We start from the raw sequence: 6,533 nt of genomic DNA on the forward strand, positions 1-6,533 counted from the left end.
CATCATGCTCTTCTAGAAGTTCACTTTGAAGATGTCCCCAATCCCAACTTCAAAGAAATTCCTTCTATCAACCTTCTTCAATAGCTCTACCTTTCTCTTGGGCAGCCTGGAAGTTAGGGTTGAGCTAAGTTATGGTGGAAACGTTTTGCCACAGCTTGGCAAATCCTCCAAGAATGATCTGGGTCTTGTCTTTAAAATGTGTGGATACTTAATACCCTTTGTTCTCAGTTTCAGGGCCTCAGCCAAAATTAAGAAAATGGAAATGTCCCATTTTGACACTGTCCTTAGACAACACTTAAATGGGGAAAATGTGAGCATAAAAGGGAATTGTTTCTATGAAAGCTAATTTAAGTAGTTAGGAAAGACAGAAAACAAAGCCAACCCCCAAATCCAAAACCCAATTCATTGAAAAGATCCTGTAGAATTAGGTGTGGATGAGACAACTATAGATTGGGGGTATTATAGAAATCTATAGGATCATGTCCTTAAAGTGTTCAAGATCTTTAAGTTCCTGCTTCTCTCTCTTTCTCTTTTCTTCCCCCAAAGAGAAGAATTTGTTATTTGCTGCCACAGTAAGTACAATATATTACTTAAACATGCTTTGTACCCATGAAGCTGAAGGCAAACCAGACAGTTACACTTTGAAAGCAAAGAAACAAGAGAATACCCCTGTACTTTCACTTTTTAGCTTATAAGCATTTAACTCTATTACCTAAAAGAGTCATATATTCCTTAGTCTGTATTTATCAATCTTCAAACACTTGTAATTTCACAGATTATGGATGAAAAATCCATGAAACAGATCCAAAAATTCATATATTTGGATGGAGGGTTCATTCACAACTAAGGTGCGTCACTAGTAGATTTCAGAATCAGCTTGTCGCCCTTCTTTCAACCTCAAAACCCGTTTTATTAAAAGTAGGGAGATGCTTCTGGCTATTGTCTCCTGTAAGGTCTCTGATGCCATGTACCACCCACTGGGTCAGAAAGGGGTTACTGTCACTGACGCTGCAGCTGTTCAGGATCAAGGAACTGTCATCCGGCACATTTACCTTGTCTTAGCTATCTTTATTCTTACAGCACAGTTTTCCAATCAGACAAATGAAATGAGACTTAAACCCCTCAGCCATATTTGAGATGTCATCTTCTGCTCTTATGCAACCAGAGGTACTGAAGATGTTTGTGGTGTTTTTGCCAGCTACATGAATCAATTATAAAAGACTGGATTGCAGGTTTTTAATAAAAGAATATAACTCAGGAACAGCCAGATGGAGGAGATGCACAGGACAAAGTATGGGGAAAGGGCGTGGAGCTTCCATGCCTTCTCCAAGTTCGCCACTCTCCCTGAATCTCCATGTACTCACCAACCTGGAAGCTCTCTGCTTCTCTTTCAAGAAGCCAAAGGAATAGCTACTCGGAAAAATGCAAGACTGACTGTCATCAGTAGCCTCGTAGTTAAAGAAAGTGATGAATGGACATACTTGATATGGTAGAGTTTGTAAGGAACATTTACAGTAAATATCATTAATGTGTAAGTCTCTTTTGTGATTCCCTGCTTTAACTGACTTTTTCAATTACCAAAAAAACACACCAGTTTTAATAGAGTTGGCCAAGAGGTTTGCAGAGAATACTGTTTCCCCCTCACTATTCATTCTTCCCTTCTTCCATATTAATAGAGTTTCCAATTCTAACTGCGCTCTAGCCCCCCAGAATAAAAATATTTCTCTTAGTCCCTTGAAGCTCAGCATAACCATGTGACTAAAGCCTGGTCAACATATGTTGAAATACCTTTTGGCAGCTTTTGGGAATGTTCTTTAAGCAAAAGCTACCATGTGCCTTTTGCTCCTCTCTTCTTTGCCTGTCTTCTACCCTGCTACCTGGAACGCAGATGTGATGGCTGGAGCTCTAGCCACCAACTTGGGTTATAAGGAAAAAATGGAAGGATCCTGGATCTCTGAGGAATTTAGGCAGTCCAGCTGCCAGAATAACATGGAAATTTTATGTCTGCCTTCTTTAAACTGTTGTTATTTTAGGTCTCTGTGATTCACAGTCAAGCTTAATTATAAATGATATAGAGAGTTTAGGCCTTATTATGTTTTCTGAACAGAGATACAACCTGCCCTATATATTCTGTTAAGAAACTTATAGGCAACCAATAGTTATGTAGACATTATTACAACACTCGGGGGCTTAATAGAAGCGATACTGGAATTAGGAAGAGAACCCTCCTCAGGTCTTTTAGACTCAAAGATTCCACAGTGCTCCAATTTACTTGAAGACTCTTTGTTTTTTAATTATCAGAAAGTGTATGCCTTGGTCTGAGATAATTTTATTAAAATCAGTGATTTAGCTCAGTGGTTTTGGTAAATATTTCTATCTGCAAAATTTCCCCAGGCCATATTGATTTATTTTCCCTTGTCTAACTCGAGAAATGGCCACACATTTTTAGAGCCAGGACCAGTATGTTAACACATATTGATGACAGAATTACCATGTTCCCTCAATTCTGAGATGCGTCAATAGAAGATGCATCACTGATTTCATAATAGCTTTTGAGAAAAAAGAAAAACATATTAAATGACCTCCTTTTTTTTCTTAGTAAATGTTAATAGATATATATATATATATATATATATAAATATATATATATATTTATATTCACTACTTTTTTCTTTGGTACCATAATCAAAGTTTGAGTTTAAATGTTTTCCACATCCAATCTGAAGATTCTCTTGAATTACTTTTGTTTTACAGCACACCGACTCTCTGCTTTATTGAACCAGTTCTTGTGTTTTGGGGTCTTTTGCAACTTTGTTATTAGTCCTGTGATTAGTTAATGCTATATGCTCCTACTTAATTGTCTTTAGGTAAAGTTCTTTTCATCCCTTTCTCCATTTTTTCTTTTTCCTAATAGAATTGGTCTTTAGGCCTGATTAGTGTTTTGAAAGTTAATGTAATTCTAGAATCTGGCTTTAAAATGCAACTCCTCATAATGAACAAAAAGAGATTCAGAAGAAGATGGAGTTGTGTCTCCCGCTTAAGCTTCAGAGGAAGAGGGGGGTCATTTTTGTCACAGATCAGTTTAACGAATCATACCGATAAGGAATAGATGGAGAACCCTCACAAGAATATTTATCTGGTTTTCCTGTGCACAGAGGCTTATATGAAGATGTATAGTTGTAACCAATCATCCTTGGCGGTATAATTTGAACAAAAGAGTTTTGCAAGACGCTAAAGTCTTCAGAAAATTTTGCGTGTACTGTGGAAAATAATCTCCCAAAGAAACCTGCAATTCTGATTTGTTGTCTTACTTGATCATTTGCTTCCTTGGTACTAGTGTTGTATTAACATCTCTGTGTCCTGAACTGTATAAATACTTGTAAGACTGTTCTGTCAGGTCAGAAAAGAATTATTAGCACTTTTCTATCGCATACATAATAGACATAATAAATGCTTACAACTCATTTTAACAATGAGATGGAGAGTCTTGCCTCATTTAAATTTACATGATAATTTCATGTAAATTTACATGATAATTTCAAAAAGTCAAGGTTCTAGATATCCTGGTAAGATTTTTTAAAAACATCAATTGTGAGACTGTAGTCTGATTTCAGGAATGCAGATATTTGCAGAAATACAGGTTTTTAAACAGAACTTAAAATCAAGAAATCTTGGTATCTTTGTAATGTAATTCTTGTCATTTTATTTCTGTGTGCCACTGGATATTTAATTGTCAGAATTTTCTTTCCGTATTTGTAAGGGCTTTTTTTTTTTTTTTTTTTAACAATGTATAAGGTTTAGAAGAAATCATAGTGAGTCTCCTCCCTATTTTGTGCTGGGGAAATCTGTTTAAAATAATTATCAAGAGCAACTTAAAAGGTAAAGTAAAGTACAGCACCCTAAAGAGGCCATGACTGGCATCTGAATGGTGTGTGGAAGGTGCTAGGAGCCTCAGTGCTTCCTGGCCATCAGTTAGGTGACCCATGAGGTGAGGGATATTCTGTGCTACCTTTCTGTGGACACTTGGGCTTTTAGAACAACACCAGGCAGAGTCACATCTGCCTCTTTCTCAAGGCAGCTGCCTTCTCAAATCCTCGGCAAAGTACTGGGCATCTGGTCTCCTAAGCATATTGGGATGCAAACAGATTGTCCCATTTCGCTCTGCCCAAGGGCAGTGTTTCTCTAATTTTAGTCATTCATGTACCAACTTTATGGTTTTAGCCATATCTATATTATTCACTCAATATTTTTATAAGGCCTTATTCTGTTTCCTTAAATACATTTACTTTAAAAGGAAACTTCATATTACCTTAAATGGAAAAACTAGTATCACACAAAAAACGGAAGGCAACTGTAGGCCAGAGACAGGCCCACATCAGAAAAACCAGAATATTCAACCATGTGCTTCTGATGAAGAAAGCCAGTGTCTTCTGAATGCCTGTCCTAGCTGACAAAGTTCCGCATGATCTGATCTCCCCCAAATCACCCTTCGTATCCTACAGTCCTGGCCCACTGATCTTCTGACCAGACCCTTGACTCACCAAGCTCACTCTTCCTCTGCATTTGGCATGACCAGCTTTTTCTTATCACTCCAATGGCACCATAGGTCCCATTTGCTTATTTTTGTTTTTATTTCTATTGCCTTGGGAAACTGACCTAAGAAAACATTGGTATGATTTATGTCAGAAAATGTTTTGTCTATATTCTCTTCTAGGAGTTTTATGGTGTCATGTCTTACCTTTAAGTCTTTAAGCCATCTTGAGTTTATTTTTGTGTGTGGTGTGAGAGTGTGTTCTAACTTCATTGATTTACATGCGGCTGTCCAACTTTCCCAGCACCACTTGCTGAAGAGACTGTCTTTTCTCTATTGTATATTCTTGCCTCCTTTGTTGAAGATTAATCGATTGTAGGTATGTAGGTTTATTTTGGGGCTCTCTATTCTGTTCCATTGATCCATATGTCTGTTTTTGTGCCAATACCATGCTGTTTTGATTACTGTAGCTTTGTAGTATTGTCTGAAGTCTGGGAGGGTTGTGCCTCCAGCTTTGTTCTTTTTCCTCAGGATTGTTTTGGCAATTCTGGGTCTTTTGTGGCTCCATATAAGTTTTAGGATTATTTGTTCTAGTTCTTTGAAAAATGTCATAGGTAATTTCATAGGGATCACGTTAAATCTGTAGTTGCTTTGGGTAGTATGGCCACTCCAATGGCAGCTTAAATGTCACCTCCTAAAGTGGTCACTGTTGGTGTCCTGTCCAGAAACCCCTGGATATCTTTCACTAGCTCTGTTTATCACTCTCTTTTTTCCAAAATCCCCCAAGACACCAACAGAATATTTTGCAGATATTTTATTGAGTAGAAGGGGAACATAGAGAAATGGATGGATGAATATATTTGAAGAATTAAAATTAATTGAGTCAATAATTAATTCATTAATTGATAAGGCAGAAAACTTGTTAATTATTCTCCATTTGCAAGAATAGTTTCAGAATAATAGAGATTTAGCTAAGGGAATGAAACTAAGGCAGGAAGATTTATTCTCTTCTCCTGTGATTTTTTTTTTTTTTTTGCGGTACACAGGCCTCTCACCATTGTGGCCTCTCCCGTTGCGGAGCACAGGCTCCAGACACGCAGGCTCAGCGGCCATGGCTCACGGGCCTAGCCGCTCCACGGCATGTGGGATCCTCCCGGACAGGGGCACGAACCCATGTCCCCTGCATCGGCAGGCAGACTCCCAGCCACTGCGCCACCGGGGAAACCCCTCTCCTGTGATTTGATGACTATCTTTAGTGTTGTGTCTGGATTCCTTTTTCTTTTTTGTGTGTATATCTATTATAGATTTTTAGTTTGTGATTACTGTGAGATTTTGTATAGCGGTCTATCTATCTATCTATCTATATGTGATTGTTTTAAGTTGCTGATCTCTTAATTTCAAATGCTTTTAAAATACCCTGCATTTGTACTCTCCTCCCCTCATGATTACCGTTTTGATACCATATTTTACATCTAATTGTTCTGTGCATCCCTTAACTGAAAAAATATGGAACATTTCATGAATTTGCGTGTCATCCTTGTGCAGGGGCCATGCTAATCTTATCTGTATCGTTCCAATTTTAGTATATGTGCTGCCGAAGTGAGCACTAAGAGAGGAACATTTAAGGAGAAATTTCCAAGACTGGGCATGATAACCAGAGAGGGCCCTCCTGGGTGAGTTAACACAGAGGAGAAGGGAAGATCTGCTTATTTGGGGACTAGCACAAAAGGAACACAAAAGACAAGTTTATTTGCTCTTCATTTCCCTTAGGCAGACCCATAATATATCACAGTTGTGTGTGCAAGGCCAGCTGAGCCTTGAGAGGACAAAGCACAACACCAACATCTGGTTACCATATCTGGCAGGGTCAGAAAATGGCTGAGATACCACCTGGAGGGCCAGTGTGGCTGTTTCGGATGATAAAACTCACTGTCCCCGGCACCTCTGTGATTTGATTGGATTCCGTAGACTGATGAGAGCCTCCCAAGGTGGAGGGGCTGTG

General features: G+C 38.5%; 1 non-coding gene across 1 annotated transcript; it reads right to left on the minus strand.

Moving 5' to 3' along the window:
• Positions 1 to 6,031: 6,031 nt before the first annotated feature.
• LOC112391451 (U6 spliceosomal RNA) lies at positions 6,032 to 6,138 on the minus strand. The gene has a single exon (XR_003001492.1). It is a non-coding gene; the product is annotated as a U6 spliceosomal RNA (small nuclear RNA).
• Positions 6,139 to 6,533: the final 395 nt, after the last annotated feature.

Source organism: Neophocaena asiaeorientalis, unplaced genomic scaffold (assembly GCF_003031525.2).
Source record: "Neophocaena asiaeorientalis asiaeorientalis breed wild unplaced genomic scaffold, Neophocaena_asiaeorientalis_V1.1 scaffold515, whole genome shotgun sequence".
NCBI lineage: Eukaryota > Metazoa > Chordata > Mammalia > Artiodactyla > Phocoenidae > Neophocaena > Neophocaena asiaeorientalis.